This window comes from Helianthus annuus, chromosome 4 (genome assembly GCF_002127325.2).
Source record: "Helianthus annuus cultivar XRQ/B chromosome 4, HanXRQr2.0-SUNRISE, whole genome shotgun sequence".
Lineage (NCBI taxonomy): Eukaryota > Viridiplantae > Streptophyta > Magnoliopsida > Asterales > Asteraceae > Helianthus > Helianthus annuus.
This window is the reverse complement of record NC_035436.2, coordinates 144,166,696-144,179,434: the sequence shown is the minus strand read 5'-3', so window position 1 is coordinate 144,179,434 and position 12,739 is coordinate 144,166,696. Positions and strand designations below refer to the sequence as shown.

Genomic DNA, 12,739 nt, shown 5'->3' with positions numbered 1-12,739 from the left:
CGCCATTTTCTCATCACATGTAACTTTTCTTTTTTCTTAGTCCGATCTCATGAACTTCATTTCATAACTTCGGACTGGGGGGACATGACGAGGTATGAATCGAATCGGCTAATCTGACCCGGTCAATACCTACTATTTTATTATAAACAAATAATCATAAATGGTTATTCTAGAATATTCCACCTTTGCGTGGAAGGTGGCACAACCAAATCCCCAACTTTTCGGGAAGATCATGCAAATCCCTAACTTATCGGAGCCCATCCTAATTTAGGGGAAACCCTAACAGGAAACTATAAATAGAGGTAAACATATAAGGTATGATCTATCTAATCTCTCACCATCTCACTTTATACATACATACTTTCCTTTACTCCCAAAACCGAGACTTATTCTCACGCCGGAGGGTGGTTACAGGAATAACCCCATTCCTGTAATGAGTCCTAATGGTGTTTCTGTTTTGCAGCCAATCGTTCGGGTCACTGATCATTGAAGTCCTAGCCAGATACTACCGTTTAGGTCAGTGTTTCTTCAACTGAGAAGTCAGCCGACCCATTACCCACCCAAAGCCACCTGTCCGGATTATCGGAGAGGGTAACCGATCCCAAGTACGCGATCAGAGAATCCCATTCCAATCTCTCTGAAGAAGAGTCCGGCTCATGTCTCCAACGCCACAAACCATCCCTTCCAACTTATCTCGAACGCTACACGATTTAAACAACTCTAACTTGAACGAAGAGGGAAACTTCAACTTCAATGGAACATCACCCAACCAAGGATCTAGCCAAAACATGATATTATCTCCTCTACCCACCGCACATTTGAACAAATTACAAATCGAAGAACCTACCAAGAAGGGCCGCTTGATAGACGCTACAATGTTGCACCAAACACCACTGAGCGATTTTGTTTGCGGGACAAAATCCCAATCAGAACCACTTGAATACAAAGCGTTTATCACCCCTACCCAAAGGTTATCCCTCTTGGTTTTGAATCTCCACCCCCATTTAGAAAGCAGCGCAGTGTTGTCCTTAAGACTATGGAGGCCAAGCCCTCCCATCTTCTTCGGAGATGCTACCCTCTCCCACGCAACCCAATGAACTTTCTTCTCCACCGAAGAGCCTCCCTATAGAAACCTCCTAATTATGCCTTCCAAATCTTCTATCACTTTGACAGGAGCCCGATATAGAGAAAAAAATAAGTGGGAAGACTTTCAAGAACGGACCGGATCAAGGTAACTCGACCACCAATAGAAAGGAAAGACGCCTTCCATAAGGATAATCGTTTTTCAAAAATCTCATACACCGGTCTCCAGTTATTTATCTGATTCATATTAGCCCCGACTGTCAGGCCAAGATACTTAAAAGAAAAAGAATCTGCCTTAAATCTGACGAGCACCACCAATCCTTCGACTTCCCCAAAAGATAACCCAATACCGAAAAGATTCGATTTATGAAAATTTATTTGAAGCCTCGAGCACACATGAAAACACCTAAGAATTCTCACCACATTAAGGATATTCTCCTTACTCCATTCTCCAAGAATGATAGCATTGTCAGCGTATAGAAGATGAGAAACCACAGGGCCATCATTAGGGGGCTTAACTCCTTTTACAATACCCAAATTTGTAGCCTTTCTAATCATCTACGATAAGGCTTCCGTCACAATAACGAAGAGGAATGGGGAGATAGGGTCCCCTTGACGCATACCTTTTTCGCACTTAAATTCAAAAGTTGGAGCCCCGTTAACTAAAACTGGCGCCCTAGCCGAAGAAATAATACCTTTAACCCACATACACCATCTATTAGGGAAACCCATCTGAGTGAGGATATCGATCACGAAGTTCCAGTTTATATTGTCGTAGGCTTTTTTCAAAATCGATCTTTAGCATAAAAACCTTTTTGTTGCTTCTTCTAACCCAATTTTAAATTTCGTTAATTACAAGCGGCCCATCCAAAATATATCTACCCCAAAGAAACGCAGACTGAGACGACGATATGACTGTATCCAGCACCCTTTTAAGCCTATTGGCCAAAATCTTTGAAATAACTTTATTGATAATTCCAACCAAACTAATAGGTCGGTATTCTTTCAAGCTTTGCGGATCCTTAACTTTTGGAATAAGCGCAATAAATGAAGAACCACAGCCCATTCTAACCAAACCAGACTCATAAAAAACACTCATAATTCTATAGAAATAATCTTCTAATAAATCCAAAATTCTTTAACAAAGCAAAAATTAATACCGTCAGGGCCTGGGGCCCGGTCATCACCACACTCGAAAACGGCTCCTATAATCTCTTGACGCGAAAAAGCAGCTTCCAAATCCGTCGCTTCGGAGTCCGAAATTTGGTTGATGCCCACACAGTTCAACCGAGGTCACTCTTTACATCCTTCAATGAACTTGTCTCTGAAAAATCTGAAAATTTCCTTGAATAACGTTGCTAGCTTTCCTGCAATTGATCATAGAATGGAAAAACTTAGAGTTTTCGTCCCCCTCTTTAGCCCATCTAAGTCTTGACCTTTGTTTTAAGTCCTTATTTCTCCTTTCCTCTTCATTAGGGATGATACCTTTTACCGAAATACCGGGACCGTACCGGTACCGTACCGATCATAAACGGTATCGGTATCGGTAATAGATTTTTTCAAAATTCGGTATCGGTAAAAAACGGTATCGGTACCGGTATTTTTCGGTAAATACCGGTATTAATACCGAATTAAATAATGACCTTATGTATTTTGCTATTATCTTAGATCCAACTTTGAAATTATATTTTCTTGAACATTGTTTTACAAAAACCAATATCAAATTTCTTTTGTTTGGTTATTTTTAATCAATTATGATGATTTTTTAGACATGTTGGAATTTGGATGTTAAAAGTCGAATCCATGGATGTTTACCTTTTGATTTTTTGACTACTTAATATGTTTACCATTTATTTACATTTCTCTATATATTACTCTAGTTCAATTAATAATGGATGGATGTATTGCACATGAAATTTTTTAGGTAAAACAATGGATGACACCAAAGCGGTACCAATATGGTAAAATACCGAAATACCGGTACCGATACCGGTACCGTACCGGTACCGAATCTATAAATATGGTACGGTAATTGGTATCCACATTTCCTCAATTTCGGTAACGGTATTTACGGTATCGGTATCGGTACCGGTATCGTACCGATCTCATCCCTACTCTTCATGTTGTAAAACTTTTTTTCTTTTGATGTGTGTTGGTGTATGTATAATTTATATGTATAATTAAGCCCTTTTTACACCTTTAGCCAAGTTTTAAATTTATAAAAACACGATATTCACTAACACTAAACACACATATGGGCAAGTGCACCCATCGTGGACGTAGTATAGTGTTGGTAAGATACCGAGATCGTCCAAGGACACAAGAACTTTTAATACCGGTTTATCCTCAACGTCTAATCAAATCAAAAAGTGAGAAAAATGTTTTTAAACTAAGAAAATAAAAACTAACTAAATGCTGAAAAATAAAATAAAATAAAAACAGATAGACAAGATGAATCACTTGGATCCGACTCGTGTATTAGTATAACCTTTGATTATTTTCGCACTTTTGCACTTGTTTAAGAGATTATCTTAGTTATTGTAGTAGGCCCCTCTTTTGAAGGCGACGTTACCCTCAACCCAGTAGTTTGAGTCAGCAAGGATACAATCCTAAAGGGTCGGATTATTGGAAGATAATGAATTAAGTTATTAATGCAAATTATGGTAGGCCCCGCTTTTGGCGGTGACGTTACCCTCGACTAAGTAGTCTGAGTCAGCAGGGATACAGTCCTAAATAGCCGGGTTATAGTATTAATAGTAGTTAACTTATGAGGGGGTCAAAGAGTTTGGATCCCCGCCATCCAATACCTATGGGTATTGAAGGAGATCCTACTAAATTTGACCCAGGTCCCTTGCAGGACCTCTAAACGCTGAACAAGGGCAAGAACCTTACCAAACCGTTCCCTTAACCCCCGACCAGGTAGCCAACATACCTCCATATAGACCGTGGAGATATGAATGGTGAAAATCTTTTATTTTATATAGACAGTAAAATAATGCCAAGACACCACGGACAAACGATAAGGAAAGATCACCTTCAACATAAGCAACTAGTTATTAAAGTCATTAATACAAAACCAAATAAAAAGTGCAAAAGATTAAAAATAAAAAGTATTATACTAAACACTTGTCTTCACCAAGTGATGTAAGAACTCTTACTATCAATCTTGGATCCCGAGACGACTCACACACTCTACGATGGACAATGGATGATGGTGGTGGATGATGGTATTATGGTGGTGGTGGGTGGTGGATGAAGTGTGAGAGAGGTGGTGTGCCAAGGGATGAGATGGAATGAAACTAAGCACTCCAATTTATAGGCTGAACAGAAGGCTGGGCACGGCCCCGTGTCCGCTGGACACGCCCCGGTGCCCGTCTGACACTCTCTCTCCTCATTAATTGTAATTCGCAATTACAATTAATGCGCCTGCTGTACTTTCACCACGTCCCCGTGCTCACTGGACACGGCCCCGTGGTGGGCAATAGAAGCTTCTACAAGTTTGTCTTTTATGATGCTTCTTGGGCACGGCCCCGTGCTGGCTGAGCACGGGGCGTGTTCAGGCTTCTGTTTTCTCTTCTTTGCTTTGGAGGATGCCGTTGAGGGTCCGGGCAGTCTACTTTTATTCCTTCCCTTGTATTTATGCTAGAATTAGTTGTCTTTTTGCTTCTTTTGTGAATTTGAGCTCATTTCATCCTGGAAATACAAAAGGAAGACAAAAACACTCTTTTTCCAACATTAGTACTTAAAAAGGATTAGTTTTATGCCTTAATTGGTGTGATTTATATGTTGCATTTTACACACATCAAATACCCCCACACTTGAACTTTTGCTTGTCCTCAAGCATAACTCTTTAAATGTGGCTTATACTCCCAAATGGAATAGGTAGAAGAGAATGTTTTTGGCTTGTCATAGAGTGTCGGGAATCCAAGATCTTTTTGGGTTTTATTTTTTTATTTATTTACAATCCTATTCGTTATGATAAATTACTTATTTGGGCATAACATGCCTTTTTAAAATTTTATTTATATACAAGTTCACATACCTCACGGGAGAAATCACTCAACACTCGGCCGAGGGTGTATTTTTAGTGAATCACTCGAGAGCGGCATGGAGCTTACGCCTTCCATAGGCTTGCCAAGCAATCAATCCTCCTCCTTTTTAACTTTATACCTTTGTAAATATTAAGAGGACTTTTTGGGTGAAGGGTTAGGCTTGGGCTAAAGGTGGGTGGTTGGGTTAGTGGTTAGTGAAAAGGGCGAAAAGCGTAAAAAACGTCGGTTTTCGTAACAAAATTTTTTAGTGACTTTTTTATATTGAAGTATTTCTCCAAACAAGCTTTTGTTTGTATAGCTTTATTTGTTTTTAACTTCATCATCATTTTTTTTAGTCACATAAAAGAACGAGCTTGCGAAAAACCGAGCTTTGTTACTAAAATAAGGGGTGAAAAATAAAAAGGTTTTTGGTGGGTAAAAAGGGTTTTAGGGTAATGAAATGAAAGGTTTAGGCTCAAAGGGGTTAACTAGGGGGATTTTGGGTAGGTGGTAGAAAAAATGAAAAATAATGGTGTAGAAAAAAAATGGTTAGTCCTAATGCCTCCATCATTTACTTACTTGGGTTTAAGTTGGTAAGGACCGGGAATGAATCGTCGTGGCAAGTTCTAGAGTTGTAAGAACCAAGCGGCTATTCACACAAGAAACGAAAAATGAGCATTTAGTCTAAAGATGTAAATTTGTATGCTCAATAAAGGCTCAAAACTCACTTTTGTGGGAATGGGTTTTTAATGTGATCAAGTATATATAATTAAATTTTAACTAGACTTGTTATGCCGTTTCATAATTTTCTTGTGTTGGTTCTTTGTTATCACGACGCTTTCGGTTGTAAATTTTATAAAAATATAACCTTATTAATCTTGTGATTCCCAACTTAAACTTTAGACAAGTAAAAAAAATGAAAATTTTTGAAAAAATTTGGGGTGTTTAGCGGTTCCAATAGAGTTTTGTGTAAGGCTTGTTGTTAGGACTTGCAAAATTTCAAAGTGTTAGCTTCCCCCCCCCCCCACGCTTAAATTACACATTGTCCTCAATATGTCCCAAAAATAAATTTTTAGGTTGATTGGATGTGTGGTGTGGTGTTAAAAAGCAAAGATTTATGTTACTGGCAGTTTGGACACGGCCCCGTGGTGACCGGGCACGGCCCCGTGGTCAGGTGCCAGTAACATAAATTAAAGAAATGAAACAGAAGCCTGGGCACGGGGGCGTGTTCGGTGAACACGGCCCGTGTCCAGTTACCTGAACTGGGCGTTTTTTTGCAGGTGGCTCAGCACGGGGCCGTGTTGGTTGGGCACGGCCCGTGTTGAGCCTTCTGTGATGGAGATTTGTGTCGGGTTGCTCTGTTCTTTGTGCATGGGGCCATTTTTCTCGTTCCTCTTTTCATCCATTACCACCATGAGTGTGTTTTATTCATCAATAACCATCAAACCTTAGAAACCATCATAACATTGCAAACATAGAGAGTTACATATAGTTTTTAACTAAATAACTAGGGGGATACATGAGGTTATCATAAAGGGTTCCACTTATTTAAGAAAATTTCGGGAATAGCTTCCCGATGTAGTAAGACCTTTAGCCGATGGCTCCTCGGTTATTGTTCAAAGCCACTCTTCTATCTCCATTGGAAGGAAGAAAGCAGCTTCATTCTCTTCAGTGGCTTGAGGAGGAACATTCACCGGGACTCCTTGCACCACCCTTTGCTGAGGCCCTTGGTGCATGGCATACCATTCGGCCGGAATGATGACCTCGGGCACTACATTCCACGCTCTTTGGGTTATTACGGGAACCAAAGGCGAGAAGGTTTAACCTCTGGTGCAGGAGGTTCACTTCTCGAAGACAGCCTTCCAACCCCACCGTCAAATGATTAATACGGTCCACTAACGCTTCTTCTACTCCCGTAATCTCGTCTATGGCTTCCCTTAAGGCGTAAACGTAGTTTACTAGGGAGTCTTCTGCCGTAGACGACCTTCTCCCATTTCGGTTATTTCTTGAAGATGATCCGCCAGTTCTGCTGGCCATTTTCTGTGAAAGAAACCGAAGATAACTAAATTTTTGCAAAACAGCACCTCGAACACGGCCCCGTGCTCACTGAGCACGGCCCCGTGTCCAGTTGTCTGCAGGATTTTTGGCTAAGGATTATTGGGTTTTAAATTATTTTCACATCTTTTAACTGTGGTTTAAGCTTAGATAATTTAAAACAAAGTTATAAAATCAACTTTAAACAAGAATCCGTAGCAAATAATCTTACAAACTTTACATAGAAGGTTGGAATCATGGGGTTTCCAAGCTTCCATGGAGGAGATGTTTAAAAAATTTTTGAAAGAAGGGGAAATGAACAAAAGTGGAAGGGACAAGATGGTCCTTGGGAACCTTCTTTTAGCACTTACCTAGGATGGTATATGTGAAGATCCCAGGAATCTCTGTCTAGTGAAGTGGTCAAAAATGAGCAGGAATCAGGCTGCATTTAAAGAAAACGACAGCACGCTGGACACGGCCCCGTGTCCGCTGGGCACGGCCCCGTGTGCAGAGAAAATCCTGACACATTTTGTCCGTATTCTGACAAAATCAGCAGAGAATCTTCTGGGTGAGCACGGGGTCGTGTTGACCGGACACGGCCCCGTGTCGGGAGGCTGTTTTATGGAATTTTGTTGCTCCTAAGGATTTTATTTATATCGGGTGGTTCTTGATTTGTTGGAACAACCCCAAAGTGCCTAAGATACCTTAATTGTCCTATACTAAGGCGAGAACGCAAGAGGTTATCGGTGAGGGTAATTCCTATTTTCATTCTAGGTGGACAAGTCCAACCCTTTCCCGGGCTCTCGTTAAAGAAGGTGTATGCCGAATCGCTCAGGTCTATGTATGCATCGAACGAAGTCGATGGAGAGTCCTTCACGGCACAATCGGCACAGGGACGACTATCGTCCAAGTCTTTTCTAGGTATGAAGGTATTTTTGGGAGCAACGAGGTTGTCGGAATGCGGTTCCAACATTTCCTCATGGTCATCGTCTTGGGGCGGATCAATAAAATCCTTCCTAAGTTCCTTTGACCAATTTAGAATTAGTTCTTCTAGTTGAAATAACTCGTCAAGCAGCATTTCCCCTAGAATATCTGGCTGGGCGCATTCGAGGGAGAGATAGTGCTTATTTTTACTTTCGCCCCTCTTAAGGTTACAAGGAATCGGTGGGTCTATATAGTGGGGCCTATAATTTAGAAAATAACATTTTAATTCTTCATGTTCGCCTCCACATAATTGACACCACATACCATAAGAGTGCCGAAAGTAAAAAGAATTACTATCACTCATGGTTGTGTCAGAAATTACCAACCGCCGGGATCTAGCGGTTCTGTTTTCAGTAAGAGAATCTTGGGCACGGGGGGGTGTTGAGTGGACACGGCCCCGTGTTCAGCTTACTGTCTGACTTAAAACAGGATTGCCAGTTCCAATGATTGAGCACGGGGGCGTGTTCAGCGGGCACGGCCCGTGCTGAGCTCTGCAGAAGCTGAAAAACTAAGAAAAATCCTAAAAATTAAAAAGAAAAATAAAAATATGATTAGGCCGTTGATTCCTAACTTTCTTAAAATCCTTGTGTCCCCGGCAACGGCGCCAAAAACTTGATGTGTGTTGGTGTATGTATAATTTATATGTATAATTAAGCCCTTTTTACACCTTTAGCCAAGTTTTAAATTTATAAAAACACGATATTCACTAACACTAAACACACATATGGGCAAGTGCACCTATCGTGGACGTAGTATAGTGTTGGTAAGATACCGAGATCGTCCAAGGACACAAGAGCTTTTAATACCGGTTTATCCTCAACGTCTAATCAAATCAAAAAGTGAGAAAAATGTTTTTAAACTAAGAAAATAAAAACTAACTAAATGCTGAAAAATAAAATAAAATAAAAACAGATAGACAAGATGAATCACTTGGATCCGACTCGTGTATTAGTATAACCTTTGATTATTTTCGCACTTTTGCACTTGTTTAAGAGATTATCTTAGTTATTGTAGTAGGCCCCTCTTTTGAAGGCGATGTTACCCTCAACCCAGTAGTTTGAGTCAGCAAGGATACAATCCTAAAGGGTCGGATTATTGGAAGATAATGAATTAAGTTATTAATGCAAATTATGGTAGGCCCCGCTTTTGGCGGTGACGTTACCCTCGACTAAGTAGTCTGAGTCAGCAGGGATACAGTCCTAAATAGCCGGGTTATAGTATTAATAGTAGTTAACTTATGAGGGGGTCAAAGAGTTTGGATCCCCGCCATCCAATACCTATGGGTATTGAAGGAGATCCTACTAAATTTGACCCAGGTCCCTTGCAGGACCTCTAAACGCTGAACAAGGGCAAGACCCTTACCAAACCGTTCCCTTAACCCCCGACCAGGTAGCCAACATACCTCCATATAGACCGTGAAGATATGAATGGTGAAAATCTTTTATTTTATATACACAGTAAATAATGCCAAGACACCACGGACAAACGATAAGGAAAGATCACCTTCAACATAAGCAACTAGTTATTAAAGTCATTAATACAAAACCAAATAAAAAGTGCAAAAGATTAAAAATAAAAAGTATTATACTAAACACTTGTCTTCACCAAGTGATGTAAGAGACTTAGGCAAACATGGCCTTGATTGTCAAGAACTCTTACTATCAATCTTGGATCCCGAGACGACTCACACACTCTACGATGGACAATGGATGATGGTGGTGGATGATGGTGTTATGGTGGTGGTGGGTGGTGGATGAAGTGTGAGAGAGGTGGTGTGCCAAGGGATGAGATGGAATGAAACCAAGCACTCCTATTTATAGGCTGAACAGAAGGCTGGGCACGGCCCCGTGTCCGCTGGACACGCCCCCGTGCCCGTCTGACACTCTCTCTCCTCATTAATTGTAATTCGCAATTACAATTAATGCGCCTGCTGTACTTTCACCACGTCCCCGTGCTCACTGGACACGGCCCCGTGGTGGGCAATAGAAGCTTCTACAAGTTTGTCTTTTATGCTGCTTCTTGGGCACGGCCCTGTGCTGGCTGAGCACGGGGCGTGTTCAGGCTTCTGTTTTCTCTTCTTTGCTTTGGAGGATGCCGTTGAGGGTCCGGGCAGTCTACTTTTATTCCTTCCCTTGTATTTATGCTAGAATTAGTTGTCTTTTTGCTTTTTTTGTGAATTTGAGCTCATTTCATCCTGGAAATACAAAAGGAAGACAAAAACACTCTTTTTCCAACATTAGTACTTAAAAAGGGTTAGTTTTATGCCTTAAATGATGTGATTTATATGTTGCATTTTACACACATCACTTTCCAATAAAATCCATTCTTCTTCCTCTATCAAGTCCTTCACCTCCATCGACGCCTCAATACTTTCAAGATCGGTCAAAGCCTGCGAAACCTCCTCCAAATTCCTTTTTAATATATCGTCCCTCCACTCTTTCAATTTAACTCTAAGTTAACCCAATTTCTTCATCAAAACAACATCGGGAGGGCCCTCCATAACAGGAGATCCAAGCACCCCCTCCACCACCTCTTTGAAACCCGGCTTATCTATCCACGAGTCGAAAATACTAAACGGCCTCGCACCAAAATTAGAAGAAACAGATGTCAAATCGAACGAGCATTTTTCAAACAATTTCCGAACGAGCGTCGTGCGAGCGACGAGCGGCGAGTAATTTGAACGGCCCTAAAACTGAAGGGAAATCAATAAAATTTAAAAAGGAAAACTTACTTAAAATATCTTTCAGGTGTTGAATACCCTCAGCATCTCAAACAACTGATGAGCAACAATTAACAAACGCCTTTGACCTCCCTACAGGCATCATAAAGCTTATGAACAACAACTTTTTTATGTCCTTTTCTTTCTTTGACCTGCAATTTTCTCCATGCCCATTTGTTAATTATTCATATACACGTAGCTATTAAAGCGCTAGCCGCACTCAAGGCGCATAGGCCTCGCCTGGGCTTAGGCGCAAAGCGCAAAAAAAAAAAAGCAACTACATGGACTCAAACAAACTTTTGTGTATCTAACCCAACACCTCAGATAAAAAAACCAACAATTTAGATAGCAAACTGATATGGTAACAGGGTATCTTCAAGAAGACACAACAAAACAACCTGTAATGATTGTATACCAGAACTTTAAAAACGAAAAAACAAATACAAAAAACACGACCCACCCATATATTTGTTAACCCGAGATTCCTTTACATACAGTTGCCTCCAGAAAATCTGGCTGCTACTATCGCCAAGAGACTCAAAATATTGGCGTAATTATTTTCCGTACGCATACCAGATTTGTGTATATAACCAAGGCGATTGAGGATGAAGGTGTTGAGCAGGTAAGTTAAACTTTATTTTTGTTTTAAGAATATATTTTAGCGCAAAACTCGGCTATTTTGGATCTTGATTTTGCTTCATGTTTTTAATCATGTTGGTTGTATTAATATCAAATACGGTTTTGTGGGCAGGTATTAAATTTGAAAGACCCCTAAGTGTTTTACTTTCATGGGTTGAATAAGTCTTATCTAAAGGCATATTCATTTTTTTTTCTGGTTCATCAATGTAGGATTATATAGATTAATTAGTTGAGTGTGATTACCCTGGCAATTTTGGCCCAACACCTTAGTTTTAGTTTTAGATCAGAATTTTGAAGTACTTCAAGATAACAAATAGCCACATATTCCATAGTAGTTAAACAACAAATTAGGGTAAAAAATCAACAACAATGGCACTGACACAAGGCAAATGGGCCAAGGTCATCTTCTCGAACATTACCCATATCGAACCAAAAACTCTATTTGTTCAAAACTTTTTTCGACGACTCTTCCTAACGAACACTCAAATTTCAAAAGAGTAAGCTAAACTGTTGAAGCGTACCTGTTGGAGCCCTAATCGTCTAACAAAAACCGTCACTTAGTTTGTGGTTGACAGAGTAGATAAAGCAGCGACCTTTCGATTTGGGGTAGAGCGGTGTTGATCGATGTTAGCAGGTGACGTTGATTCGAAGCAGAGCGGTGGTGAGCGATGGTAGTAACGGGATGTGGATGTCTCCGGAACTGGATTTGGGGCTGGGTGGTGGTTGTTGGTGGTATAAGTTGGTGGGTGACATATCTATGCGCTGCTCTGTTTAGATGTGGGAATGACCAGCAGATGTAGGTTGGCAAAACCTGAAGACAGGAATTGTAGCCAACATCCTACCCAAATTGTTATATAGTATAATAATTAATCTATCTTGTCCAAATATTTTTTTTAATAGTCAATGTGGCAATAGTGAATCATAACACCTTAGAAAAGCATCCCAAATCAAGAACTTGAATCTCTTGTCTCTATTTTATCGTTTCGTTTGTTTAGACGCTGTTGATTTATTTTTAAGATGGTTGTTATTGTTTTAGATTTCATCCAATTCCTTTTGTGCGGTAATTCTCGTGGATCGTTTCTTCGCAACCAGTGAGTATATTCGACTCTTTTTCCCTTTTTTGACATTAACTCTTTTTAGGGTGTATATTGTGACAACCGTCAATTTTGCATGCATCCGTACAATTAATTAATTTTAATTATGAGCTTAATGACTGTGTTTGATTACATCTGATGCTTTAAACTGCTTA

General features: G+C 40.2%; 1 long non-coding RNA gene across 1 annotated transcript; it reads right to left on the bottom strand.

The window, feature by feature from the left end:
- Positions 1-2,034: 2,034 nt before the first annotated feature.
- LOC110936532 lies at positions 2,035-12,339 on the bottom strand. The gene is made up of 3 exons (XR_002590091.2): positions 12,012-12,339; positions 10,483-11,003; positions 2,035-2,450 (listed from the first exon to the last, which is right to left on the bottom strand). It is a non-coding gene; the product is annotated as an uncharacterized LOC110936532 (long non-coding RNA).
- Between the last annotated feature and the right edge of the window lie 400 nt (positions 12,340-12,739).